Here is a 12,796-nt window from a genome sequence, read left to right on the forward strand (position 1 = left end):
GCCGGCGGCGCGAGAAGGTAAGAAGCAAAACTCTCGCTTTTCTAGTTTGTCTCGTTCACCGTGGTCCCGTTCGAGGAGCGACCGAGGGCTTCATGCGGAAGTGGCCACCTGACGGTGGCCGCAGCCTTCCCGAAATCCATAAATCTGGGTAGAACAGCACGCTGTGTTGGCCGTTCAGGATTTTCTTCAGCTGAGTTGTGAAGCGATCGGGTTCCGAGAGACCCTTAGGCAGGAAGAAGGCGAAGCTGTAGTTTTTCTCCTGAAGCCGTGCGGTCACATCTGCAGCCAGGCCTACGACAAAGTCGTAGAAGCCGCGTGCAGAGCGTTCACGCCATGGTGCCAACAGACAAACGCCGTCGAACTTGATTGCTTGCACTGCGCGGATCACAGCTCAAGTGAACTTGGCTCTGTCCCTGCGCGTGGCAAGGCGCCGCCAGGCCGCGTCGTCCGCCAGCACCCCAAGGAGTTGCCTCGCCGCGCGGCGGCCTTCCGACGTGGGGCGCGCTTGTGTGGCGTCCACAGCAACTCGGTTGGCATTTTGCAGTTTCAGATAATTACCAAGTGAGTAGCAGCAGTGAACGACGCCGTCACAGTGACGGCAGAGTGGCCATTCTCGGAGGCTGGTGTTCTCGATGCAGTCCACTTCTTCCAGCTGTGGTGGGTCGCCCGATACGGGACAGATGTGGTTCAAAATTTCCGTGTCACGCTAGACGCTGCACTCGGAGGCAGCGTTCCGGTACAGACTCCCGGCTGTGGTGACAGGATCGTCGACAGCATCGCCCATGAAGCGGCCTTCAGCTCGGGCTGTGTTTAGAGAGACAGCGGGAGACAACTGCGTGGGTCTTCGGAAGAATGGTTGGAACATCGGGCCCGGCTAGTTATCGTACCACCCCTCGAATGTCGAGTTCGCAGTGGTACGGCGTGCAGTTTCGTCAGTGAAGCCCTCTAGCCAGAAGAGGGCAGTGGCCGACACCACCACCAGAAGGGACACAGTGGCGCACAGGACGCGGCGCAAACAGCTGAAGACCAGCCGCTTCCTCCTGGTTGGGTCTCTCACTTCGGCAGATCCGGCCATGACGTCCAAATCCGGCACTTCCAGGGCGCCCCAGGAAACCCGGCGTCCCTTGCTAGGTCGTTTGCGCTCGCCCTGCATCCATGTTCGCACGCACTGGCTAGAAAACCAAATGGAGCATCAACGTCTTCTCTCTTGAAGAGAAGTGCGTCATAGCGAGCGAACTGAAGGCGCCAAGAAGCTTTATGAAAATTGAAAAGCGCATAACACAGGTTACTCGTATCTTTGGGCAGTTTGTGAGTGTCAATAAAAACGGAAGAATAAGCGTAGCAAACCACCTTCATCCAACTTTCGTACGGTTAAATTTAAAGTGTGACCGATAAAAATAAATCCACAATCGCTACATATTACATGCACGGGTCATTTTATGAACATAACTGAATACCACACTTCATGTCATATAAGAACCAAATTTATGTGCTGTTTTCTTGAAACATCACACATCGGATCTCTGTTTTGAAGTACTAATAATGGGACAGTATAAAGCGGTATAAAAAAGTGCAACACTGCCTTACATATGTATACAACCTCTGGCGGTCACATTACGTTCTAAGGTGCCTGCTTACAGTCCTCCCTAGGCGCTGTAATTTCATGATGTATACGCGCCATCTTTCGATTGGCGTAGACACAAAGCAAGTTACTCTGGCCTATTATTAGTACTGCAGAACATAGATCCGATGTACGATGTTTCAATAACAGAGTGAGTAAACGTTCCATAAACAATTACTCCCTCTTCTTGAAACATCGTACATCGGATCTGCGGTTTGCAGTACTAATAATAGGCCAGAGTAATACTAGGCCAGAGTAATTTGCGTCTACGCCCATCGAAAGATGGCATGCATCTGATTGTCATATATCAGGAAATTACATCGCCCAGAGAGGACTGTGAACAGGCGCCTCACAAAGATATGTGACCTTCAGCAGTTTAACACAAATGTAAGCTATATTGCAGTTTTGTATACCGCTTCGTGTTTCTTCCGATATTGTCACTGCTCTCGCAACTGGCTGATTGTGTGTTCAGACCACATGATGCGGCGCATATGTCTGTCGGATTCAGTGCATGGTGTGCAATGAATTTTGCGGCTGCGCAAATAATCGTGGACAGAGTCGAGAAGAAAGATTGAGCCGAGGCGCGAACTTGAACTGAGAACCATCTGCCCCACTAATCACTTGTGCGCTTCGGTGGGGAGCGTGATGGCTACGTCTCTTGCCCCGCCCATTTCTTCCCGCCCTTGTGGAAGTTTTTTTTTTTTTGCGCCGTCAGCCACCAACTAGCCCACATGTCCTTGCCAACCACATGCAGCACATCGTTTCTACCAGGAAAAGTAAACTCAGAGGGCTATTACAATATTCGGTAATGCCAAAATCAGTGCAGTTGTCGAGGAGTGTTCTATGACATGCTCGCATAAGGACCGTGCACATTACTCGCTGCAGCATGTACTCCCGGATCCTCGCGGCGGCGGCGCACAGCACCCCACCCGTCCTGCCGCAAGGACGCTTTTCGACGACGACAAACACGCTTTGCCCGGGATCCTGTTAGCGGCTCCGAGTTGAGCATCGGTGGCAGTGATGATGCAACCGTGAGAGAACGAGGACGAAGGCGAGACATCACCGCCTCTTCTCCGCCAAACAGGCCATTAACAGCCGCGCTGTGAAAATTAAAGCGCAGCCCCGTACATACGTGTTCGTCTCGCTCGATGATGATGGACCGCGATGAAGCCGCGGAGGACGTCGCTGTGCCCTCTGCTTGCTCCAGCTGCACAACGGACCACGTATGGGTGTCAGAGGGGCGGGTGATGGGGGTGCCTTTGAAGTCGTACAGCTGTCCTGTAGGAGGCGTCATGACTCCCGCGTAGAAGTAGCGGTGGTACCGAGGGTCCCAGTAAAGAGCCAGTTCCTCCTCCGAAGGCACAGAGGGCGTCGTTGGCTTAGTCGGGGTAGCTGCCATCAGGATGCCCAACCTCAGGAGTGAAGAAAGACCAAGCTACAGCAAGGAAGGCGTACAAAATGGGCTTGGCGGCCTTTTAGGTACGGCGCGTGTACGTGCCTCGTGTCGCGCTCGTCTTCATCTTCCTTTCGGCAATGCCTGGTGCAGCTGTCGCTTTGCAATAACGAAGGTGGGACGTTTTCGCCAATCCAAATAGAATATCCTCCCTGGAGCGTACCGCGTTTGCCATGTTCGCATTCCACCGTCTTACATGCTATTAGTGGGGTACTCGTACGTAGTTTCTTGTATTTCACTGCCCAAATAATGCAGGGTGAACATTTTCTGCAATTCAGCACCCACGTGTAATCTTTCTTATGCGACATTCCAACGCTTATTGTTTTCGTCCTGTCAAAATACCAAGAAGGCTATTTCAAAACTGATTTTTGCAATTTCGTTTGCCGTTGTCCTTGTGGATGTGGTGGGCATGCGTTGCAAGCGTAGTTCCATAGCAATCCAGAATGTGCTGTAGCGTTAATGTGAATATTTCATTTTTTGCTCAAAGCGCACTAAAGACGGGACGAAAAACGAACGTATGATACGAACAAGCGCTGACTATCAACTGGGTTTATTAAAGTACGAAACACATATATAGGATTTGAAGAAATTATCACAACCTGGAGGTTATCCTAAACACACTTGGGAGGTGTCATATTTTCGTGTTTCGCCCCGTCTTTAGTGCGCTTTGAACAAAAATGAATGCGTACCAACTCGACCAATTTTCTGCCTCGCTAATGTGAATCTCCCAGTTTCAGAAATAAGAAAGCGAAGAATTAACACTGGACGGTAACGGGCTGTGAAACGGGGTCTCAACCGAGATGCGATGTGCCTAGGATGCTAAAGGGCGCCGCTTCACAAATATCATCCAGGAAGAATTTTTTTAGATGCGCTTTGTAGAAGCTGATTCATCTGTAGTTAAAATTTGAATTTACGCGTATTCGCGCCTTTCCCTCTTCTCTCGAAACTTTTTGCACGCTGAAATGTCGGCGCTCCTCCGCCAGCCCCTCGCACTCGCTCCCTCCGCCGGCTGCCGATGCGCGCGAACCGATGCTACCAGTCCGCTTCTGACGTAACGAGCACTACATGACGTAACGAGCGCGGATTCGGGCGAATGCGCAGCACTGCTGGTCGCCGCTGGGCGTGGAAGCGGGAGTTTTAAAAATTGTGCTGTAATTTATCGACTCGCTTTTGAGGTCTTGTTCGTGGCATGAACGCTCGTTGGCCTGTACTCCACATAATGCGAGCATTATAGCCAACCTCAAACATTCTTTTCAGGGACCCTTTAAGTGAGTCACCAAGGGGCAAAGCCACATTAACAGCTCTGTGGGTTTATCGGCGGGGCGGTAAACAACCTGAAGGCCAAACAAGAAATGGGAAGAAAGATCGCAAAATAAAAATCCTAGCAGAATAAAATCGCGCACAATGATCTTCGTTCAGGTATCCTGCATGACTCTCCCGACGCGGGAAAAAACGCAGTCGCTCGTCGGCATTTTTTAGAGACCACACTCCAGTCGAAAATTCTCATTTCTCCGGCTGTTATCAGGCACCATCCGAGGAATGCTGGACAGTAAACTTTGTTGTTTAAAGGCTCATTAACAGCGGAGTTACAGCCATCAAAATCAAGCATTTTCGCCACGCTTCTCCCTGCCATCTCCATCTCCGAGTCTGTTTTTCTCAGTCGTCCAGATGACAAGCCTTCGGAGGCGAAAGTGGCCGTTCTGCGTCACATCCCCGTTTTGCCTGGGTCTTGCGTGAGGTTTGTGGCGTTTCCGGCAAACACCTGTCTCCTCTAAATAGTGCATTGTGGTGCATCGCGTAATATCTGTGAAACTCGAATATGAAAACTGTAAGGGAAGGATACGAAAATTTACGACCAGTTTTCTGCAAAGACGGTGCTCCTTCGAAAAAAAAAAGGAATGAGGTGAACAATAAACTAACAGCAGAGTACTCACACCACGCAAAGACATGAATGGATCAGGACTAAAGTGCAAGTATCTTATTTTTTTGCCCGAAAACAAACGGCGTAACGAGAACAAAGAACTGGAGTTAAGATCCACCTTTATAGTATGACACGATATATTTAAAGGTTTATTGTCCATATGTGCGGTATTGGTCATTTTCTACTTTACATTCATAGATCGAGGTATAATCTTCATACCACTCCTGGCGCACTGGAGCAGAGTTAAAAGGGACACTGAAATGATTTCGATGGACGCATTGTAGTGCATCAGATATGTATAGGTGGTATTTGTGGTTATTCGAGTCAAATTCGAAAGATCTGTGTGGACCTCATAATTTAAATATAATCTTTCAAAATTGCTGCTTGCAGCCGCTCGCAACCGATTAGGGCGACACATCTCACCGCGCGTACCATAGCCCGATGACGTTAGTGGGAAGATAGGGCGAGCTTGAAAGCTTACCCTTCTGGATAGTACACCGTACTTCTGCCGATCAACGTGATTTGCAATGTGCAACCAACTTTGACGAACAGGAGATTCCCAAAAAATTAGCGTGTTCCAACAGGCGTTCATTGAGGCACCTGCCTGTTTGGCCCATGCAGAAATGGCCACACGAGAACGGAATCCTGTACCCCACTCCAACTCTGCACTGCACAAACTGACTGCCGTGACCAACTCTACAACTTCCGCTTCACTGACGCTGGAACCTTGCTCAATTTATTTGGCGCAGAAAACAGAACCTTAATTGCCACCAAACTTCTCCGCTATCTTCCTCCATCTGTGGGATAGCCGATGGACATATGGGACCACCGCCCCTTTGTTCTTACTGGCAGTGCCATCTTCCGCTCCTATTTTTTTCTTTTTTGGTTTTCATTTCAGGAGTAGCCTGTTTCACGTAGACACTAGTACATTTTCCGGAAAAACCTGCCGCTCTGCAACGAGAGCATTTTGCGTCAAATCTTGAACCAACTTCATGCAAGCATGACTTCCTAATAGCCGCTCCCAGGCACCCCATGGCGATCCCTTTCTTGACCAGCTTGGAATGATTGGAGTCAGAATCAAGAAGTGACTTTTGCGTCCTTGGTGCGCAGCGCCAACATACATGGTTCCTTTGAAACTTGAAGCTCAAATCCGACAACTGCAAGCGGTCTTCAGAAGGCATCTTATAAGTGAACCTTAGTTCACGAGCCGTGCTTGAAAATGCTTTCATAATATCATTCACCATTTCAGAGCTGCCTTCCGTCGGTAGTGCCACAAGATAGTTATCCACATATCTATGGATGCTTGAAGTACAATCCTTGAGACCTTTTTCCTGTGCCCTCTCTACGGCGCTTAAATATATACCGTTCAGAACAGGTGCTACACTTGAGCCTATGCATATGCCGGACCGCTGGACGTATGTGCCACCTCCCTACGCCACCAACGTACTCTGCAGATACACGCTTAATAGCTCCAGGAATGATTCTACTGAAATTCCGCATTCCATCACAAAACGACTCTCGTCGTTGTCTCCTGTCGCACATTCCTTGACATGTTTCATGAGTGTCGGATGTGCTAGCGAGTAATATAGGTCTTCCATGTCGATTCTGAACGTGTATACAACGGCCAGTTCTGTATTCGGTAACGTCTTGACAACCTGGACAGAATTTTCTACCAGGAGCGGTTCCTTTATGTTCAAAGAAGACAGGCGCCTTTTCAGGAATCCTGACACCATGTACAGCCATGTTCCGTGGTCATTCCCTATTGCTCTGAATGGACACCTACTTTGTGGATTGTGGTGGAGAAAAAGATATCGAGCTGTAGGCCTCTTGTACTCTGTACAGTTTTTTGAAGACCCTCTAAGTTTAGCTTTTCGAGCAGGTCGACTGCCTGTCTTTTGCTCTTTTTCGGGCTAACTTGCACTCGCTTGAAGTGTTTGCTTACTGCTACCTCTGTTTTTCACCAAATAATCTATCAGGTAAAACTATAAACTAGCTTTCTTTGTCAGCCAGTCTTGCTCGAAGGTTGTTGGCTAGCAGCTGTTCCACGACCTTTGAAATAGGTCAATGCCTCCTATGGTCCTTTGAAGTGTCCATTACATCAACGAGGTCGGAGCCCACCGGAACCGATCTTCTTCATTCGCTTGCCGGGAGATAGCTCTCGTAGGAGCTATTTTTTCTGGTACGCTCAGTCCTGGATCAACTGAGAAATTCGGTCCAAGGCTAAGCAACTTTTCATATTTTTTGCCCAATCTTGCACCTCCCAGCAGCATTACGTCGCTCTTTTCGTCCTCTTCTCTTCCTTCGACAGTTTCCGCAGTGTGACTTTCCAAATGCTTTCAGTAAGCTGTTCACCCATCGCAGTCCAACCTCGGTGCACAAGCAGTTGCCTGCTCTTGCCTTACTGGATGCCGCAATGTACCCAGAGGCAGTCCTTGAAAAATCTTGCTTGTCTCCGACGTTCAGCAGCAATAATTTTGCACACCCTCCTGAGTTTTCATGCGAGCTACATGTTTAGAGCCCGGAATATGTCTTGATATGCTCGAAGTTCACTTTGCCCAACGTCTAGACATCCAGACTATCTGCGGATTTCTTAAATCTTAATCATGACAGCTCAGGCTTATGTGCAAAATTATTTCTGATGAATGCTGGACACAAGCAAGATTCTCAAGGAATGCCTTAGAGGGGCTTCAAAAAGCTGTACAGAATACAAAAAGGCCTACAGCTTGAAGTGTTTTTCTCCGCCAAAAGCCACAAAGTGAATGAACACGGAACATGGAATAGTGAATAGTGAATCAACACGGAACATGGCAGTACTTGGTGTCAGGATTCCTGAAAAGGCGCCTGTCTTCTTTGAACATAAAGGACCCGATCCTGGTGGAAAATTCTGTCAAGGTTGTCAAGACGTTCTCGAATACAGAACTGGCCGTTGCATACACGTTCAGCATCGGCATGGAAGACCTATATTACTCGCTAGCACATCCGACTCTCATGAAACATGTCAAGTAATGTGCCACAGGAGACAACGACGAGAGTCGTTTTGTGATGGGATGCGCAATTTCAGTACAATCATTCCTGTAGCTATTAAGCGTGAATCTGCAGAGTACGTTGGTGGCGTAGGGAGGTGGCACATACGTCCAGCGGTCCGGCATATGCATCGGCTCAAGCGTAGCACCTGTTCTGAGCAGTATATATTTAAGCGCAGTAGACAGGGAACTGGAAAAAGGACACAAGGATTGTACTTCAAGCATCCTTAGATATGGGAATGAATATCTTGTGGCACTACCGACGGATGCCACCCCTCAAGCGGTGAATGACATCATGAAAGCATTTTGAAGCACCTCGCCTGAACTAAGGTTCACTTATGAGATGCCTTCTGAAGACCGCTTGCAGTTGTTGGATTTGAACTTCAAGGTTCAAAGGAACCATGTATGTAGGCTACTCCTGAAAATGAAAACAAAAGAGAAAAAATAGGAGCGGATGATGGCACTGGCAGTAATAACAATAGGGCGGTGGTCCCTTATGTTCATCGGCTATCCCACAAATGGACTAAGAGAGCGGAGAAGTTTTGTGGCAGGGTTCTGATTTCTGCACCAAATGAATTGACCTAAATTCCGGCGTCAGTGAGACGCAAGAAAGAAAATGGTAACGCCACAGATGGGTGTGGCGTTCGTCACGGCACTCAATTTTTGCAGTGCAGAGTTGGAGTGGCCAGGGTACAAGATTTCGTTCTCGTGTGGCCATTTCTACATGGGCCAAACAGGAAGGTGCCTCAATGAACACCTGTTGGAGCACGCTAATTCTTTGGGAGGTTCCTGTTCGTCAAAGTTGGTTGCACATTGCAAATATTGCCTGTGCACTCCTCACTTTGACAACACTGTTGTGCTGTATCGTAATAAAGAGCAACTAGTACGGGAAGTAGTAGAGGCTTATCATATCTTCACAGAAGGTGACTCGTGTGTGAGCAGCACGAGCGGCACTTCGATGGCCTTGTCTAAGCGTGAGATCTGGCTTTGTCAACAACGTGGGAGCCTGTAGGTGCTTAAGATTCGGCAATTGTTATTTTTCTTTCTTTAAAGGTTTGTAAGTTTCTGATGATGACGTGAGGATGTGACGCATAGATTTGAGATTATTTATATGTGGTTTTCCTATTAAAACAGTCAGTTGTAAGTCAGCGCGTGTCCGTGTATCTCGCTTTCAGGTGCTTCATTTTAGTTGCGCTGTTTCGTTCCTTAAGATGCAATACCAACTCGCCCACTATGCTATGTTGCTTTTTAAAATAGGGATAATTTCGGAAATGCCTACACCGCCGGAGCTGTGCCCAACATATATGCTCGCTACATGTCGCCAAAATACATGCGCTTTCGAGCAGCCTGCAGGCAAAGCAACCCCTCCAGTGCACGTGACTCGTCGAATTAGCCATAATTGGCCACTGCGCCGAGGGTAACCGCATTTTTGAAATTCTATAAACAGATATAGACATTACTTACGTTGGGCTATATGCACCTCTCAATAATTGAGGAACCTGACAGTAATGGTTAAAAAGTTAAATATTCAATATTAGTTAACCAGCCTGCTAGTTAGCACGTACGTCTTAGCTCTATTTCGATGTACTATATCGATGACAATGCTATGCCGAAACAAGCGTTCTTCTAACTCACAAAGACAACTTTTAAAAATTGTGTAAAATCTTAGGTGAAACACCCTGCATATAGCTTGCTCTTCCCGAGCAACCTCTCGCAGCCACTGTTAATTTCAATGTGATCTGCTATGGCGAGCACTCTGCTCACAATCCGGTGGGCAGTATGCCTGCCAGCTGCCACAGTGAACATGCTTTGATGACGTCACAGGGTCGCGTCACCTAGGTCGCAGGTGGGCCACCCGCTTCTCTAGGGAGTTTTCGCTCATGCTGCCGACGACGACGCCGGGTTTCCTGCGGAACGGGACCATTGGCGCTATCGCGGTAATAGCGGCAGCCGTTAGCAGATGATCGCACGTCGCCCGCCATACGCCCGTGAATCTGAACGCTAGACCAGTGAACTGTTTGTGGTTGTGCCGTCGTAGACGCGCCTTGGATGCCAGCGGTGTTTACGAGGAGATCGGCTGTATCGAAGAGCGCGAACGCGCTTTGTGAATGTACGTTGTAAACTGCGGAGTTTAATGGGCTATACAAGGGATGCCGCATAGTGGAGGGCTTCGGATTAATTTATGCCACTTGGGACTGTTCAACGGGCGCTGGCACGGGCACTTTTGTATTTCGCTTCCGTCGAAATGCGGCTGCCGCTGCCGGAGTTCGATCCGCCGACACAATGCCAGCAGCCGAACGCCAAGCCTCTGAGCCAACACGGCGGGTCGAAGGGACTTTGATCCGAATTTTCACCTCCTTTCGGATGACGCATATGGCTCTTAATACTTTGCAGAGACGATCATAACGGCCCTCTTTACGCATTGGGCTTGATTATTTGAAGCGTTCAAACGTTGTCGGGGCGCTCTAAGATTGGAAAGAATAGGTTTTGAAAGAGAAAATAAATAGCAAAGCAATCTGAAACTAGTGTTGGCTGCCGTCGCCCAGTTACAAATTCGTAGGTCCGTCCGTTCATCGTAAGGCCGCTTTCATATCCCTCCCGCTAACACTGCCCAGTGCCAGCAATGGCCACCTTATCCCCACAAATTTCCTAATCTCATCTGCCAACCTGATTATCTGCGGCCCTCTGCTACGTTTACCTTTCAATTGTAATCCATACCGGTACTGTAAGGGACCACCGCATATGTTTCCTTCGCATTACATGTTCCGCCCATTTCTTCCTCTTGATTTCGACTATGATATTATCAACTCACATTCCTTAGGATTCAGTATCATCTCTGAAATCCTGCCTTTGAAAGCACTTCTCAACAGCCCATCTCAAGCACCTCTTTTAACAGCAGCATCTGTCCAAACCTTGCGTCAGGATACAGCTGCTTTCTGCTGCTATCCACCCAAGCACAATTGCGGGTGCATTTTAATGCGATTGCGTTAGGCTTTTGCCTCGCAAGAACTTTTCTGCTTCTCCATAACGAAATTACCTGGTTGGTCAATTCCTTGATGATGTCATCAGGATCACGTGATCCCAAATGACCAATCAGAGAGCCCCACGATATTTGATATCACAGCTCAGTCGATACACTTCACGTGAGCTTGTGACGGCATCGCCACCTGCCTACCAAATTACGAAGGACCCCAATAATTTGCAAGTTGGCCCACCACCCAAAATTCAAAGTCGGCCCACCCCGAAAATGGAGGTGGGCTAGTGGGTTCGACTAGTATAATCCTGCATGATAAATCCTTGGAAGGTTCTCGAACATCTAGAAGGTGTTGACTCGGGCCTACCGTGCTTACCAAGCGAACTATAGTGCCGAGCGCCATGGCCGACCCAAGAAGTAAGTCAAGGCAAGGAGGAGAAAGTTGGAGCGTGAGCGGCTCGTCGCGAAAGCGGGCTAACTCAGTGCGGAGAGAGACGCCTACTGGAATGGGCAGCAATCCAACTGGGCTTACTGGAATCTCTACTGGGCAACAACAACAGACTGCACCGCCAGCCAAGCGCCGTGGCCGATCCAAGAAGCATCAAGCCGTCGAAGGAGTCGCCGCCGGTGGTAGGTACACCGTGAGGCAGCGTGCCCAATGAGGCCCGCGATGCGGCTCCGAATGCATCGATTCACAGGAGACACTACGTGAAAGACTCGGAACACCGAGAAGACAAAATTGGCGCCGATCGTGAACATCGCAACGACAACGACGAAGTCAAGGCAAACAGGAGGAAGTTGAGCGTCAGCGTTTATCTAGATCCTGTTTCCAGTAATTCACCGCCTGTGCCTTGGCTACTTCCCTGCAGTGGGTATGTGCCATCTTTATCTGAGGCCAACCATCTCGGAAGCGGAGCAACGCAGGGCGTCGAGAGAGGCCTGCTTGAATTACATCAAACCAAATGGGCAAGTGCGGACGAAGATGAACAAGGGCAATACTCTAATGTAGGTTATGAAACAAATACTTGCATAAGAACTACTGAACGACATGCGCACTGTGAACATTGAAAGAATTTATCAGTTTAAAAAAATGTGGTTTGTGTTACATCATAACACTCATTACACCAGCTAGAAGGAACGAGAAATGGTCGGGAGTGTAGCTGAAGTATCGTGCGAACACGCACAGATGCAACCTGAGAGGAAAATACGTCATGAACTCGCCAAAAAGACATTGGAATCACAACATAGACACCAGAAGCTACAAACTAAATGTTATCGAATTTCCTTCATTAAGATTTCGTTAAGCAGACCAAACATTTTTCTTTTTTTTAAATATTACTGAAGGAGTTAGTTCAAATGCCCTTTATACCGAGCATTTATCCACTTTCGTCCACGCTTAGTTGAAACTCTTTCAGCACAAAATCGGTCGTTAGGCGCGCCCGAAAGGTCCGAACGCGTTCCTCATGATCACATCGCATTGCGCGGACGGTGTGCGACATCGGCAAGAAGCCGACATCGAAAGAGCGTCTTGCGTGTGCCAAAGCAGTTTTACGTCAATACTACGCATTGAAATATAAAGGTTCAGAGCATTCGACTGATGAATCAGGAAGCAGTCCCATTGCGGTATTGAGGAGTTCGCACTGGGTCGAAGCGCCACATTACGCGCAGATCAGAAGGCGTTCAAAACGCAGAGGTGAGACTGAATGAAAAGGAACGAAAGAGCAGCGAATTAGGGGCTGTGAATAATAAGTCATCGATGCAAATTAACTCAGTAAATCTGCGCTCCACATCGGAGCAGGATTTT

This window comes from Amblyomma americanum, chromosome 1 (genome assembly GCF_052857255.1).
Source record: "Amblyomma americanum isolate KBUSLIRL-KWMA chromosome 1, ASM5285725v1, whole genome shotgun sequence".
Taxonomy (NCBI): Eukaryota; Metazoa; Arthropoda; class Arachnida; order Ixodida; family Ixodidae; genus Amblyomma; species Amblyomma americanum.